We start from the raw sequence: 18612 nt of genomic DNA on the forward strand, positions 1-18612 counted from the left end.
ACATATTGCATATGGCATTCTCAGAACAATTTTGCATTATCATTCCACATTCTTTGCTGTTTTCATTCTTCTCTATCCGGAAAAAGATGACATTAATGATGAAAAGCCGATACCAATTCCCACCAGTATATGGCAGTCTGAAGAGTAAATCTCATCTGTCTTGCTAGGACAAGATGTATGTAATATCACAAATACACTTTCTAGACAAACTTAACACCTTCTTCAGCAGATTTGAGGAGACAAACAACACCACACCAAAGAAACAACCCATAGACGGGGATGCCACACCGCTACGTCTCAGCCTGGAGGCAGTCCGAAAGAACCTAAGAAAAGTCAAGAACCAAGAAAGCCAGGTCACTGTTTGTATTCTTACTCTGTCTCTATACTATGGAATTCATTACCTCTAGTTATCAGGTCTATACCTGTTCTAACCCATTTCATAGCCTCTTTAAAAAATCATCTAAAAAATACATGGCTCTGCTCCTGCATAAAGCCTGCCTAATGCTCAGCTCTTTCCTCTTCCTCCACACTAGCCTCATCTTCCTCTTCTGTCACATTTCACTCCCTCACAGTCTGCAAGGGCCTAAAGCTCTCCTAGCTCCATCTCAATTTCTATACATTATCCTTAAGTTACTGCTCAAGCTATAATGTCTCTATTCTTAATTATCTCACTATCTTTCTGTATCAGTGACTTTCTGGCTATTATTTTCCAAACTGAAAGCAACATTCTGTTTTTTCATGTACTAGAACAGTCAATGTCATACAGTGCGCTACCTACATGCTGCTTTTGGACACTGTCTACTCATAGGCTATGTATATGGTGAGAGCGACTATTACTATCTAAGCTTTAACTCTATAGAGCTGTCTAGATGTGTAGTCTTGTAACATAGCTTCTTTCAACTTATTTTTGTAAAGTATTTCTAATGTCATTTGTATTGTATTGGATTACACTGCATTTGTTCTGGATATGGAGCTTTTCTCCCCAGGCCTCTGCTGAAAACAGGTTGTGTAGAGCCAGTAAGACCACACCAGTAAACAAATGTCAAATAAATAAATAAAGTCCACCCAGGTAAGGCAGCAGGTCCTTACATGATTCCGGGTCATCTATTCAAGGACTGTGCAGATCAACTGGCACCTGTCTTCACTGACATCATCAACACATCTCTCAGACAGGTTAGTGTGCCAAAATGCTTCAAGTCTGCCATCATCATTCCTCTGCCAAATAAGTCATTCCCAGTCACATTAAATGACTACCGACCCATCACACTCACAAAAGTGGTGATGAAATGTTTTAAAAGGATGGTCAAAGAGCATATATCATCTTGTTTGCCTGCATCTTTTGAGTCTTTATAATTTACTTACAGACCAAATCACTCCACTGTGGATGCTATATCCTTGGCACTACATCACACCTTGAACCATCTTGAAGACAAAAATTGCTAAGTACATATACTGTTCATAGACTTCATTTCTCCCTTCAGCACTGTAATACTGCAGCAGCTGTTGTCTAAATGAAGTCAACTAGGCATAGAAAATACATTCTGCAACTGGATCCTCAAATTTCTGACAGACAGGCCCCAATCCATTTGAGTTGGCAAGAACCACCCATAATGCATCATCTTGAGCACAGGGGTCCCACAAAATTGCATACTAAGTCCACTTCTCTTCACAATACTGACCTATGACTGTTCTGCAAAACATCAGACAAATCACATCATCAAGTTTGCCGATGATACCACCATGATTGGTCTCATCAGTAATGATGACGAGGGGGCATACAGTCAGGAAGTGAACCAACTCACCAGATGGTGCACTGACAACAATCTGTTGACAAAACACAATAAATCATTGTTGACTTCAAGAGGAAATAAGGGTCACACGCACCAATCACCATCAGTGGTACAGCAGTGGAAAGGGTAAAAAGCACTTAATTCCTAGGGGTGCACATCTGAGATTAGCTAAGCTGGGCAACAAACACCTCCAGCCTTGTAAAGAGAGACCAACAACTTCTCCACTTTCTCCAGAGACTACACAGAGCAAACCTCCCCTCCCACATCCTCATGACCTTCTACAGGGCCAAGATCGAAAGCATACTGACTGACAACATTACAGTCTGGTATGAAAACTGCTCTTACACAGATCCTAAGGCATTAGAGAAGATTGTAAAACAGGCCAGAAAAATCACAGGATCAAACCTCCAGTCCTTTAGGGACCTTCACTCCTACAGATGCTATAGCAGGGTCATGAAGCTGATAAGGGACAAGTATCATCCCGCACATGGACTGTTCCACCTCCTGTCTTCAGGGGAAACAATACAGAAGCATGAAGTGTAGAACATCAAGATTGTGGAATAGTTTATTTCCACAAGTGATCAGACTGTTTAATAACTAACCTTAACAATGTGAACACTCCCTCAGTTTGTGAGAACATCATAAGTGCAGTATGATTTTCTTTACTGTCATAGAATTAAATTATTCTATTAAGTTATGCAAACTGAACTAAATGATTACTTGCACAAGTACAGCAACTGTGAATTATGCTATGCTGCTATCTTATCTTAAAAATGGTGGTGGGTAAGTTATCTATGTATATATTTATATCTGTACTATCTAGAAGTTCTACTGTTATATGTGTCCTTCACTCTCTTGTGAAAACTGTTTTCAATGCACACGAGCCAGAAGTAAAGAAATTTCATCCAGTGATACATTACATTTGTTGATCTGAATGATAATAAAGTTTACTTTGAGTTGACTTTGACTTTAAGATAAAGACTGGCTGTATTTTAGCAGATTCACACAATTTGTTCATATTGTGATCGCTAGTTGTATTTTTGTTTTATGTGACAGCAATTTTAAGATGTTAGTTAATATGATAATTGAAAAAAATGAAACTTATCTTGCTGATATTCCTGATGGATCAGATCGGGTCCAAAGAACATTCAGATTATAATGAAGAGTAGATCAGCAGTAGCATTACAGCCAGTCATGATATTGAAACTAAACTAGTATATTGATACTTTAAAAAGGACTATCCATCTGCTCTGAAGTACAAATCAATACCTATGTGGAAACTCCTGTTCAACAGTTAAGAATATGAGTACATTGTGTGTGTGTGTCTGTGTGTGTTTTGGGGGGACCGTCCTTACCAAAATGAAAATTGCAATTGGCTTTCATGACAGAGCCAAGTAGGAAGCTAATAGTGGTCTATTCTTCTCATCTGAAGCAGAGTCCACTGTTTTTTACATTACATCTTATGTAAATATTATTTTATTTGTGCTTGTTGCAGACATTTTCTGATCTATCATACCAGAGGACCAACTTAGGTTAAAACACATATGTTGCCATTGTGTTGTCACTTATATTTGCTGCTCCAGATTTATTTTTGCACAATCTTAAAGGATTGTAAGTAAAAATCAAAAGGCTGAGTTAGGCTCTGCAGTCATATGTACTTGCACCACACCATATGGAACACATAGCCCTCCAGAACACACATCAGTACTGCCTTCACATAAAAACAGAAACCACACACCCACCTTCATGGAGGCTCTCAATAAAAATCTACCCAAACAGCAGAGACCCCCAAGGCAGAAATGCACTCAACCACCACAACACAATGCTAATCACAAGACACATAACTCTCCTAAACAGTGTGCCACTCAACCAAAGCCCCTAAGGCAAAATAGCATGCCTAATACACTAGTCATAGGTGACTAGATAGTGAGGCACACTGATGTCCCCCTCACTAGGTTTATTAAGGAGAAAGTAACAGTGAGTTGCCTGTCAGGTGCCAGGATCCACCACATAACGCACACACTCAGGTCCCTCAACAACAGAAAAAAATATGACTCTGTCATTGTACATGTGGGTGTGAATGACCTGAGATGTACCTCCCTGGACTACATGAAAAGAGACATGGAGGAGCTCTTGGATTATGCAGCCCAGGCAGGTATGACCCTAGCTCTGAGCTGTATCCTACCATCACCCAGAATGATACCACAGTGCAAGCAGAAAATGATTGATTTCAACAATTGGCTAAGTTTCTGGTGTCATTCTAAGGGGATCCAGTATCTGTCTGCCTGGGATGACATAATTGACAGACTTCGATGCCTTGCCAGAGATGGCTTGCATCTGTCACCCCCTGGGCTTACAGATACTGGCCAAGGCTCTTGCCACCCCTATACTGCCTTTTCTAAGTGGTGTTCCAAAGACCAAATTACCACCATAACAGCTACAAACAAAAGCAATCTGAGGGTCATGCTGCTCAACCATAGAAGTCTAAATCTCAAAATGCACTCACTTGAAGCACTCCTTAAAATGGAGAACATTGACATTTGTGCTGTAACAGAGAAATTATTCAAGGCAGTAGAAAGCACTCCTGCACTACCAGGCTATAACTCATTCCATAGCTTTCAGACCCAGAATTTGGACCGAAGCTGCAAAGGCGGTGGTGTTTCCATATTCATAAAGGATGCACACAGCTCCAGACTGGTAGCCCAACATAACACATCAGAGATACTTCAGGTGCAGGTAACATTGTGTAAGACAGCAATTGAGGTCATAGCCTGCTATAGGTCCCCGACTATGTCTCAAGACTCACACTCCATGTTCCTAAGCACCCTGGAGAATATTAGGGTCCAACCTAACACTCTCATAATGTGCGACTTCAACTACCCCTCCATTAACTGGGAAAACTACTCATGTACTAATATACTTCCCCAACATTTCCTGGAATTCATGAATTCCAATGCCCTGGAACAGCTCATTCTTAACCCCCAGAAGAGTTAGTAACATTCTTGACCTGGCCATTACTAACATGGGTGACCATTGCTCTACACCAATAGTCAACTCCTCCTTGGTTAGATCCATCCACAAACTAATCACCTTGGAAACCACCATGAAAAACTTATTCAAAGCTAACTTTGGGCTCCTAAAAACAGAGGAGGCTAACTTCATGGCACCGATGCAAATGGAGAATAGTTTCATGACTGCCGAATCATACACAAATGCACTGTACTAACACGTACACAAATGCACAGTTCTCGCCATACCAAATAGAACCACAATGCTCTCCTCCAAAAAAAGGGAAGCCAATCTTATGGTCCCCTGCCATAAACAAACTCTACAACAGAAGGAGGAAACTGATGCGGAATAAGGTGAAGTCCCAAGACTGGAAAAACTCCTTTATCAGCCTCAACAAATAGTTGAGATCCCTCATCAAATCCTCTAAAGCTAGCTATGAAAACAGAATTGTAGCAGATAGTAAAGACATCCGCAAGGCCTTCTATAGTTAAGTAAAGAATCTTCACGACAATACCCAGATTTGCACTGAGCTACTGCATAATAGTACCTCCTATACTGAGCCAACAGATATTGCCAATATACTGGATGACAGATTCAGTGCCAACTTTACTCCTAACTCCTCCCAAAAGGACCAGCACTGTCCAAGGTCAAGAATACAGCTTCTATGGGACCTGCCAATATCCCTGGCTGTGTTCTACATGAACTACAGAGGGAACTGACACCTCACCTGTGTGCCCTGTTCAATCACAGCCTCACCTCAGGCTTTGTTCCTACCAAATGGCGCACTGCTACAGTCATCCCTCTCCACAAAGGAGGAGCAACTACAGACCTTGGGAACTATCGCCCCATTAGCCTGATGAATCTGATATGCTAAGCTATGGAACGCATCATTATGGACCTAATAAACAAGGATATAGGGAATCTCCAAACTCTGGATTCCACACAGTTTGGTTTTGTGAAGGGTAGATCATGCCTGCTCAACTTGGTCGACTTCTCTGAGTCAGTCATCAGAGCTGTGGATGAAGGCAAGGTGGTTTATACAGCATACCTTGATCTGGCCAAGGCCTTTGATACCATTCCCCACTCAGGAATCATAGAAAAACTCAGTAAGCAAGGCATCAACCACTATATCGCTAGGTGGGTTGCAAACTGGCTAACAGACAGAACCCACAGTGCGAAAGTAGCTGACTCCAAGTCAGACTGCCGACCAGTCATAAGTGGAGTCCCGCAGAGTTCAGTCCTGGGTCCTCTCCTGTTTGTTATCTACTTCTCTGAAGTCCACACCAACATGAATGGACTCTGGCTGACAAAGTTCTCAGACGATTGAAAGTTGGGAGCTATTATTAACTCCCCAAATGATATTGACATCCTACAGGAAGGCCTCACTGAGACCAACGACTGGTGTCAGAACCATGGCCTTAAGCTCAATGCCAAAAAATGTGTCATCATCCCCTTTGGGAAAAACCCAGTTCCCATGAATTACCACACTGATGGTAGTTCACTGAACACAGAAGACATTATAAGAGATCTGGTAACACAGGTTGACAACAACCTCTCTTTTGACCACCACATTGCCACTGTGGTCAGAAAGTCCTTCTATGTGGCTCATCTCATTACTAAAGGTTTTGCATCCAAGATGAAAGAGGTCATTGTCTCCCTCTACTCTTCCCTCATTAGGCCAGTCATCGAGTACAATACCCCATTTGACATGTACCTCAACCGCAACAACTGGAGAGGCTGCAAGTTCCTCACAAAGATGATCCTAGGCCTTAAACACTTGCCCTTTATGGACAGGCTCAAAAAAACTCCAACTATTCTGTCTCATATCACCTACTTAGGGGCAATCTCTGCTTGATTTACAAAGCCATGTCTGACCCAGCTCTATTAGAAATGCTACATCTAAAGAAATCCCAATCTCTCCACACCACAAGCTTCAGAGACCTAAGCCTCATTACCATAATCAAAAGAACATGCTGGAGGGACAGGTTCATAACCCAGAGACTTCCCATGCTATGGAATAGACTTCTCATACATGTCAAACAGAGCACCTCACTGGCCCTCTTCAAGAGAAATCTTGATGAGTGGATGGGAAATAGAAAATTCCCCCTGGGGATCACTCCAGTGGCTCTACTCAACAGATGCACTGGGAACTAAGGTCAGGCAGCACAATGCCAGGGTAATCCTATGGGCTAGGCTTGTAAAGGCTCCAGGGCCATTAGCCTAGTACATACCTATGAACCTATATGGCAGAATGAGATAATAACAATAATATGCATATGAACTGTGGTTTCATTAGTTTAAATTACTGTTATAACTGCCTTTAAAATCATCTGATGTGTATTTTGTAAAGTGTAGTTCCAAATGAATTGTATATTACATTTATCACAATGTTTAATTTGTTGTCTGATTCATACTGCATTCTAAAGTTTCCAAATAAAACAACAATTCACTGCAAAAGATATGGCACCAAAATTTTCAAACATTCAGATTAAAATCAGTATGAAAAACTCCACCGCCTTTCAATAAACTTCCATAGGAACATGACAGTTGTTATGAGATAATGACAAGATCAGATTTAATATTTTACTTAATGGCCCCTGGATCTCTAGGTTTATAGGTGAAACTGTGACCTTTTTTCCTTTACTTCAATTTCAGTAATGTAAATATTTTGATGTATCCTGCTAGATTTTATCTGGGATGGATTTCTTTTTGATATAACTAGCTAATATCTTAAGGGGTAATTCAGTAAAGCTTATAAGAAAATTTCCCATGTGCACATCACACTACAATGGCACGCACAGGCATGAGCAATTTTAGATTCAATAAACTCCTTGTAGCAGCTGGTAATCATACACACACACGTGCAACTAAGGAAACTTTTGTGCAATACAAATTTTGGCTTAAATAGTTGAATTTTATGCAAATTAACCAGTTGGAGTGATGCAACAAGCCATAATGTATCTGTTTAGACTCCTTGTCTGTGTTAGTAGTGTATGCAGAAATGTTCCGCATACAGGAGTCTACACTGAAAGAAGGGGATGTAAAAGTCCACAAATATGGACACGGTTCCCCTGAAAAGGTAAGATCACATACATAAATGTTCAAACCATACTCTGTAGATGTCTGAAAACAGCAGGGATTATGTGAAATTAATATATTTTTTTTAAATTTCTGCATGTTTGTGCTATGCTGTGCATTGCACAAACATGCTTAACATAAAAATAAAATAAAATTTGTAAAAAAAAACACTTTTAATGTACTCTAGACAAATGTACTGTAAGACCTTGCATAGGGTCTGTACATTTGCGCTTTCATGCTGTTTCCCAGCTTATACATCTATGAACCATGTAGTTCCCAGGCTGTCAGCATGAATATTATGCAAATGAGAGGTAAATACCATGGATGTGTTGAATCCCTAAAGGGAGCAACCGTGTATGCATATCCTCTTCATGTAGGCTCCTACATGGTGTTTATATTCCCTCTGGATGTGGATAACATCAGGGGGGTGTATCATGTCACTTTTAGGATATTTTGTGCTTAGTGTGCATGTGTGTGCAGTGTGCCACTTGCCACAAACCATTTGGGAATAGCATAGCTTGTTCATACGATCAGACCTCCTACATCCCAGTTATAAGGTAGCCAGCTATAAATGGAAAACAGATTTATTCCATTAGTATACAGTTTTGTATAGCTATGCTTAGGGCCTTTAAATCATGTCAGTTATATCCTAAGCAGGTGAACTGCATCATAATTAGCCAATCCCACATGGTGGACCTACTCTGGAGCTGTATAAAGTATGCATACACCCTACATTCTGATTTTCCCTCAATACTATGAACCAACATCTGTATGTGCTAGATGCTAAAGTAGATGCTGCTGGTACTGCTGACAATAGGCCTAGGCCAAGAAGGAGAACAGTGTTCAGGCCTAAGGTAACCTTGTAACAGAAGCTACATGAACTGGAGATTGAAGAGGACTACAGTGTCAACAGGGACATATTACAAGATCTCAGTGAGCTCTACCACCCCCCAACTCAGATTCAGAGCTAACAGAGGAGAATCCATCCCAGTGGAAACTAAGGTATGTGTAACCTTTAGGATACTAGCTACAGGTGATCCCACATGCCATTGAGCACATATCTTTTCCCCTTTCCCCTGAGGTTAGGGCCAGCAATATGCAACACTTTTACCTTGTAGCACACTACTCCGAAGTACTCTGTGCCATAGATTGCACTCATGTACACATCAAAACACCACCTGGTGAGCAGGGTAGAATCTACATTAACCACAATGGATATTATTCCATCAACTGCCAAGACATGCGCAATACCCAGGGGATTATCATGAATGTGCATGCGCTGGCAACCCTGGCAGATATCATGACTCCCATATCTGGCACACATCACAGCTGTACCAGACGTTTGCTAGGGGGGACATCCCACAGGACCATTTACTGGGAGATGATGGCTATGGCTTGGCACTGTGGATGATGACACCCATCAGAAATGCTCTAGAAACATCATGGACTATGGGGTTAGGCTTCTGAAGTCACAGTTCCAGTGCCTAGATATATTTGGTGGAACCCTGCAGTATACCCCATGCACATGTGCACAAATATTTATGTGCTATGCTACACAATCTGATCCTGCTGAAACAGCTACAGCAGGATCAGCAAAGGGAAGGGATTCACAGTCCGCCACCAGTGCCTAGGTCACCACAGCCACAGTCACAGGAGGACTCGGAGGAGGAACCCCCTGTTGATGTCCTTGTAGGCAGACATAGACATGCTCTGTATCGCATGGCTTTGGCTAGGAGACAAAGCATAGCACATTCACTGACAACTTAGGGACCTAGGGACTAACACCCTACTCCTTCTCACATATATATATTAAGACCGATGCCAGTCAACTCACACATCCTGTACCTACCTATGTATTGACTGGGTGCTACATGCATCAGACAGAGTCATCCCTGAACTACAGTTGTGTCAACTGTTGCATTTGCAAGGTATGTCCGTAACCTACACAGTATTCTAGTGGATTATTATGATATGTCATTTTAACTATGGACCTGGTACATTATGCAAGTTAGTACTGGGCTATTTGGACAGAAATTAAATCCACATGGGACTACAAGCACCCATTCCATTATCATGTATCCATTTCTAATTAGTAGAGTAGACCTCATGCATGGAATATTCATGCAGTCCTACTGCAATAGATTACTGGTACATCACTGAAGGGAGAAGTTAGACAGTGAGGTTAAATGATAGACTAGTATGTATCCTAGCAGAACATGTTTTTCCCCACCCCTCAATACAGCAGAATCCCCTTGTAACTGATATAACAGTAACTCATCTATGCTATATGAACATTTGAGACAGTTAGTATGCCACACAGTCTCAAGACAGTAATATCAAATCTGACATTACATTGTATGTGTTAGGCAACTGAGAAATAGCAATGTATATATTTATGAAGGTGATTGTGTGATGTATGATCCACTTTCTGTGTTGAAAGTGTATGACGCAGTATACAAATATGTGTATATATTGTGAAGCCATATGTTTATATCTACACCAGCAACATCACCCACTTTCACTACAGCCCCCTGGTGTCTGCTGGATTTCACCACACATACATCAACTGAACCAACATTTGTACTGTAACAGAGACCTGGTTCAAGGCAGAAGAAAGCAGCCCTGCACTACCAGGCTATAACTCATTGTACACCTTTCTGCCCCAGTACCGAAGCTCCAAAGGTGGTGGTGTTTCCATTTTCATAAAGGATGCACACAGCTCTAGACTGGTAGCCCAACATAACACATCAGAGATACTTCAGGTGCAGGTAACATTGGGTACGACAGCAATTCAGGTCGTAGCCTGCTATAGGTCCCCAACTATGTCCCAAGACTCAAACTCCATGTTCCTAAGCACCCTGGAGAATATTAGGGTCCAACCTAACACTCATACTGGGTGACTTCAACTACCCCTCCATTAACTGGGAAAACTACTCCTGTACCAGTACACTTGCCCAACATTTCCTGGAATTCATTAATTCCAATGTCCTGGAACAACTCATTCTTAACCCCACTAGAGGTAGCAACATCCTTGATCTGGTCATTACTAACATGGGCGACCATTGCTCTACACCAATAGTCAATTCCTCCCTGGTTAGATCCGAACAAAACTAATCACCTTGGAAATCCACATCCCTCTCATCCCACCCACCCAACAATGAAAACCACCATGAAAAACTTCTCCAAAGCTAACCTTGGACTCCTAAAAACAGAGGTGGCTAACTTCATGGCACCCATGCAAATGCAGAATAGTTGCATGACCACCAAATCATACACCAATGCACTGTATGGACACGTACACAAATAAATGGACCTTGCCATACCCAGTAGAACCCAGATGCTTTCCTCCAAAAAATGGAAGCCAATCTGGTGGTCCCCTGCCATAAACAAACTAAAACAGAAGGAGGAAACTGATGCGGAATAAGGTGCAGTCCCAAGACTAGAAAAACTCCCTTATCAGCCTCAACAAAAAGTTGAGATCCCTCATCAAATCTTCTAAAGCTAGCTATGAAAACAGAATTGCAGGAGATAGAAAGGACAACCACAAGGCCTCCTGTAGTTATGTAAAGAATCTCCACGGCAATGCCCATATTTGCTCTGAGCTACTGCACAATGCTAGCTCCTATACTGAGCCAACAGATATTGCCAATATACTGGCCGACAGATTCAGTTCCAACTTTACCCCTCCACCCTCCAAAGGACCAATCACAATACCAGTAGATTGCCAGGCACACAGTATTCCTGCTGCACAGGTTAAAATAGCACTGTCCAAGGCCAAGAATACAGCTTCTATGGGATCTGACAATATCCCTGGCTGTGTTCTACATCAACTACAGAGTGAACTGGCACCTCACCTGTGTGCCCTGTTCAATAACAGCCTCACCTCAGGCTTTGTTCCAACCAAATGGCACACTGCTACATAATAAATCTCCACAAAGGAGGAACGACTACAGACCCTGGGAACTATTACCCCATTATCCTGATGAGTCTGATATGCAAAGTTATGGAACACATCATCATGGACCTAATAAACAAGGATATAGAGAATCTCCAAACTCTGGATCCCACACAGTTTGGTTTTTGTGAAGGGTAGATCATGCCTGCTCAACTAGGTCAACTTCTTTGAGTCAGTCACTAGAGCTGTGGATGAAGGCAAGGTGGTTCATGCAGCCTACCTTGATCTGGCCAAGGCCTTTGATACCACTACCACTCAGGAATCATAGAAAAACTCACTAAGCTAGGCATCAACCCCTATATCACTAGGTGAGTTGCAAACTGGCTCACAGTTAGAACCCACAGTGTGAAAGTAGATGACTCCAAGTCAGACCGCCGACCAGTCATGAGTGGAGTCCCAGAGGGTTCAGTCCTGGGTCCTCTCCTGTTTGGTGTCTACTTCTCTGAAGTCCTGGCCAATACAAAGGGACTCTGGCTGACAAAGTTCACAGACAATTGCAAGTTGGGAGCTATTATTAACTCCCCAAATGATGTTGACATCCTACAGAAAGGCCTCAATGAGACCAAAGACTGGTGTCAGAACCATGGCCTTAAGCTCAGTGCCAAAAAAATGTGTCGTCATCCCCTTTGGGAAAAACCAGTTTGCATGAATTTCCACAATGATGGTAGTCCACTGAACATATAAGGCATTATAAGAGATCTGGGAACACAGGCTGACAGCAACCTCTCTTTTGACCACCACATTGCCACTGTGGTCAGAAAGTCCATCTATGTGACACATCTCATTACTAAGGGTTTTGCATCCAGGAAGAAAGAGATCATTGTTTCCCTCTACTCTTCCCTCATTATACCAATCATAGAGTATAATGCCCCATTTGGCATGTGCCTCACTAGACAACTGGAGAGACCGCAAAAGTACCTCACAAAGAGGATCCTAGGCCTTAAACATTTGTCCTATATGGACAGACTCAAAAAATGCCAGCTATTTTCTGTCTCATATCACCTACTTAGAGATGATCTCTGCTTGACTTACAAATCCATGTCTGACCCAGCTCAGTTAGAAATGCTACATCTAAAGATATCCCAATCCATCCACACCACACACTCCAGAGACCTCAACCTCATTGCCACAATCAACAGAACATGCTGGAGGGACAGGTTTATAACCCAGAGACTGCCCATGCTATGGAATAGATTTTCCATACATGTCAAGCAGAGCACCTCGCTGACCCTCTTCAAAAGAAATCTTGATGAGTGGACGGGAAATAGAAAATTCACCCTGGGGATAACGCCAGTGACTCTACTTGACAGAGGCACTGGGAACTAAGGTTGGGTGGCATGATGCCAGGGTAATCCTATGGGCTAAGCTTGTAAAGGCCCTAGGGCCATTAGCCTAGTACACACCTATGAACCTATGAACAAGTTGTGTAATGTATAATGTTGTGTGCTCACTCATGGACAGGGCAAATTGAATTTGGCCACAGGCTTGCCCATCTAAATGGCACATATACCCAAAATGAGTACTGTCACATAGCTAGGCTACAAAACACTTATCTGACTGCTAGGCTACTAGCTGCAGATGATAGTAAGGAACAGTGTGACTCTGCAGGCCTCCCTAGCTGTTCAACACAGGGCTTGATTAGGTCCTCAAGAATTAGTTCACCTGCAGTCATTTATAAAACAGACTTGAGCTGTGGCATGTGTGTTAAGTACTGTCATCTGTAGTCTGTAAAACTGGATAGGTAGCAATTTTAATCTCACTCTAACCCAAGTGGTGTGCATATGTGTGTGTGTGTGTGTGTGTGTGTGTGTGTGTGTGTGTGTGTGTGTGTGTGTGTGTGTGTGTGTGTGTGTGTGTGTGTGTGCTCCCCTAAAGAATGACTGTGAATTCCAAACTGGCATGGGTTTGCACTTTTTTTGGCCCTTTCACTTGATGCAGGCCTCCAAACTCTTCTCATCCACAAGGCCTGCTGATGTCATCTACTGTAAGATTACCTAAAGTCATGTTAATGTCAAACTTGTGTCATGGCATGCTTGATACATTCTGCATTTTGTAGCCTATAAACTTAGATAGGTAGGGATTCTATTCTCACTGCAGTTAATTTGGTGTGTGTGTGTGGATGTTACAGTATTTTTACATAAGCCTATGGGATGCTGTCTACTTCTCTTCAACAGACACTGCTAATGCTATTAGCAATAGATTATTGCTTGTGTATATGTCAAAGCAGGCTATGTTTAGGCAGTGGCCTGACAGATACTTATGTGTAAGATGTTATTAACTTTATGGTGTCATTCTAAGAAAAACAGTACCTGACAGTGTGGGATAACTTGGCTCTTGTCTGAACCATAATCCTGTTATTAGGCAGGGTCACAACAGCATACTTACAAATGTGACAGTGTAAATTCCAGCAAAGTAAGGGTCATGCAGCTACACCCTTGGGGTTCACAGTGTAAAACGCACTGTCTGTAGGCACTCTTTGCAATGAAGATGTGGATGTCTGTACATGCACAAACAACTTCTTCAACTCTGCACTAAGTACTTTGGCCTTGCAAGGCTACAATGCCTTTCAAACAACCAGACAGCAAATGGATGTTGTGTGAACTAATGTGGGACTACACTTTTGTGTTCTGGGAACCTAAATGTACAGTATGACATACATAGGACATGCTGGGGGGAAGGAACATCTCCCAAATGATGACACTCCTCTGCAGTAGGCCTCAAATCCATGTCAAGCAGATCACCTCCATTACCCTGTTAAACGGCAGACTGCATGAATTTCTGTGAAACTGTTATCTAACATGGATCATTGCTGCTGTGGACCTTGCTAGACCAGCTTTGGACATCTATATAACCTGACATTGAACACTATACTGTGATGCAGCAACTATGCTCCTAATCACTTAAAGGTCACTACACTAGTCACATCCTATGAACCTCAGAATTCAAGGCATAATACATGCAAAACTGAACTGAATGGTCTGGCTGCTATTCAAGGCATCTACCTGGAAAAGGTTACAACAAGCCAACAGACCCTTGCATCATCTGGGACAAGAGTGTGGATCAAAAAACAGGCTCTGGCCTGCTTCTTATCTTGAGATTGGTGCTAACGTTTTGCTTCTGATGAGAGAAAAAGAAAAGGAGCATTGTATCTTAGCAGAGAGAGGCCATGGTGAGACCAGCAGTAATAGTAGCCAGGCAGTAGCCATTCATATGACTCCCCTCTTTTCAGCATTCTTGTCACGGTAATTGTTTTTTTTTTCAGAAAGCACTGCTTGATTTGTTTCTAACATCACAAGAACTGTCTAAAAACTTCATCCTTAAATTTTCATGAGCTACATATTAATTTTCCCTTAAGTGTTAGGCAGTGCTCTGTACAGACTCACACACCTTGAGTGACAGTTCTCCTGGGAAAGCATAATAGAATTTACTTCAGTACTGAGTTGCACACAGGACAACTAGCCTGCAGTGACAAGCACTGTCCACATAGTTGCAAAACATATACTTGTGACATTGATTAATATTCTCAGTACAACTGTTTAATAAATAAAAAAGGGTCTGTTGCCATGGATATGAACTTTCCCACTGTGACCGTTACCACCTTGGTAGATATGGGCATCCTGAGGCAATGTAGGAATTGCCTCATGTTTACCAACAACCAGTTAATTCTCAAACAAATTGATATGGTATGTGAGAGATGTATTCACATGATGTCACTGGAGGCAAAGCTCTCACATGAAAGTACTCCTAATGTCAATAAGGTAGTCAGTAGTACACACACAATTCAAAGCAGACATATGCTGAGGCATTGAAATGTAACCTTTATAAATCACAAAGACCTCATAGATGAAGTACAAAAAACAAATACCCTCAGCAGCCCCAAATGCACTCTGTAAAAACAATGCATCTCATGGAGGCTCAACCTATAAGCCCATAAGGCAAGACACCACACTATACAACATTCTAGTCATTGGAGACTCCATTGTGAGACACACTGATGTTCTTCTCACCAAGCTGAGTAAAGAGAAAGGCACAGTCAATTGCTTATCAGGGGCTAGAATCCACCACATTATGCATGCACTCATGTCACTGGACCACAAGTAACAAACTCAACTTGTAAGAGATGCAACTATATTAACAGCCTTTAATACATGCTTTCTTGCAAACCAGTCAGTGCATATGACAATGAACAGGTTGTCAGCATGCACACTTCACCTCCCACTCCACCCAAACATACATCACACATACCTACATATGTGAAGGTTTTCACTAGAAACAAATAAACACCAGAGATGTCCCAAACACAAACACAAGCAAGCTACACATAATACTTCCATTGCAGAACACAACATACACATAATAGCTCTCGCACCAGTGTTTAACCTGTCAGGCCCTTAAGGCAAAACACAAAACAAAACATATTAGTCATAGGTGATTCCACTGTGAGACACACAGGTGTCCCTCTCACCAGGTTGGATAAGGAGAAGGTCATGGCCAGCTGTCTGTCAGGTGCCAGGAATTGCCATATCACACATGCACTCGTGTATCCCAAAATCAGGTACTGTTGTGATTCTGTCATAGTCCATGGCGGTGTGAATGACTTGAGATGTACCTCTTTGGACTATATGAAGAGAGACATGACTGAGCTCTCAGACTATAGGTCTCAGGTAAGTATGTGCCGAACCTTAAGCAGCAATTTGCCTTCACCTAGGATGATACCTCTATACAAACAGAAAATAATTGACCTCAACAATTTGCTTAGTTTCTGGTGTCAGTCTAAGGGGATACAGTATCTGTCAGCCTGGGCTGACATGATCAACAGACCTTGATGCTTTGCCAGAGATGGTCTTCATCTGTCACTCCTGGGATTTCGGCTACTGGCCAATGCTCTTTCCATCCCCATAGTGCTTTTTTTAGGCAGTGTCTCAAGGACAAAATTTCCAAAGTGAAAACTCCATATAAAAACAACCTCAAGGTTATGCTGCTAAACGCTAGGAGTCTTAACATGAATCTGTACTCACTGGAAGCAGTCTCACCTTGGAACACAGACATTTGTGTAGTCATGGAGACCTGTTTCAAAGTTGTGGAGAGCACCCCAACCATACTGGACTACACCTTCTTCCACACATTCAGACAACAAACTGAAGGCATGAAAACTAAAGGAGGTGGTGTATCGATATTCATTAAAGATAAATACACCTCCAGATTGGTTAAACAGTAGGATTCCCTGGAGGTACTTCAGGTGCAATTAACTGTTGGTAGGACACTTATTCAAGTCATTACCAGATACAGGATTCCCTCCATGAATCAGGACATCCACTCTGCCTATTTGGATCTACTTGAGTCTATCAAGATACATCCAAACACCCTGATTTTGTGTGAATTTATATACCCATCCATTGACGGGGTAAATTACTTATGCTCTAACTCACTTCCTCAAAGTTTCCTCTACTTTTTTAACTCCAGTACACTGGACCAGCTGGTTGCCACCCCCAAAAGGGGTGCCAACAGCCTGGATCTGGTGCTTACCAATATGGGAGACCAGCATAGCAGCTGAACTGTGAGGTCTTTTCTAGTGAGATATGACCACAAATCAGTCTCATTCGAACTAACTATCACACCGACCTGAGTTCTACACTATTTTTGGCCTTATTGTGGTGAGACAGCTCTCCCCAGCCCCTTTTCGGTGTGCACGTCTGCAATACACTTGTTCTGCCTGTATCATCGCAGCTCTGCCCCCCCCCCCCCCCACACACACACACACAGCAACTGCAACATTGCCAAATAAAGTCACTGCTATGGTCTGGTTTCTCCCTACAGTTATTGCAAGCCAAGAAAAACACTTTAATAAAGATACCTACCAGACAAGTCGGCATAGGTGACTGGATGTTTACAGTTCTTGTTATTAGAAGATTTGGTCCTTAATAGTTATGCTTTAAACATTGTGACTGGTTATTTACATTTCTTTTTATAAGAAACGCGTTACTTTTGCTAGTTATTTTTTAAACATTGTTTTTGCAGGAATGCACACCACCTGCAAGGACCCCTCCCCCCTATCCCAGGCATCCTAGGCAACTATAGCTTCATCTCTCACCACTAGGTGGCACAGCTAGCAATAAACTTGCTGCATCTTGTCCCAAATAAATCTACCTCCCCACTGAATTCTTGTAAAGTAAGGCTAGTACTATTTTTTTTATGTTTTTAGTCCCCAGATAGATTTGCTTTCCTTTGTTTTACTTACACACCAAGGCCATAAAAGTAGTGTTTCTGGAACTATCTGCTTACACTTCTACCTTTCTGCCTGTACCGCTTCCTTGCTTTCACTTACAGCTCCAAGGCTTCCACTTCTCATACTGATTGTTTTTCTTTGCACTCTTCTGTGAGAGGACAGGACATACCTCTACCTGCTTTTTCTGGTTCTATCGTCCCCCATTTTGTATCTCCCTCCTCTAACCCCCCCCCCTCCATGCACATTAACTAGCTTATATTAGTGGATCCTCTTGAATGGTGCCATTCTGAAATAGTTCTTTATGGCCTGCCAATGGTGAGGAAGCTCTCCCCATCCCCTTTTCAGTGTGCATGCCTGCAAGTAAGTGCATGCAATCATTTAAGCTATTCTCAAATATTTGTGGTGCACCTGGGTTAATAGGCATTTTTATGCTTTCCAACCGAAGTACTTAGCTAACTTTATGTAGTCTATGGAAGTGAAGTAGTAACTGCTTTTAATACAGAAACTGTTGTTGCATATGCTGTTATGCTTACAATGGTCTAAGGGACTAACTG

This window comes from Protopterus annectens, chromosome 6.part0 (genome assembly GCF_019279795.1).
Source record: "Protopterus annectens isolate FY-2018-M chromosome 6.part0, PAN1.0, whole genome shotgun sequence".
NCBI lineage: Eukaryota > Metazoa > Chordata > Ceratodontiformes > Protopteridae > Protopterus > Protopterus annectens.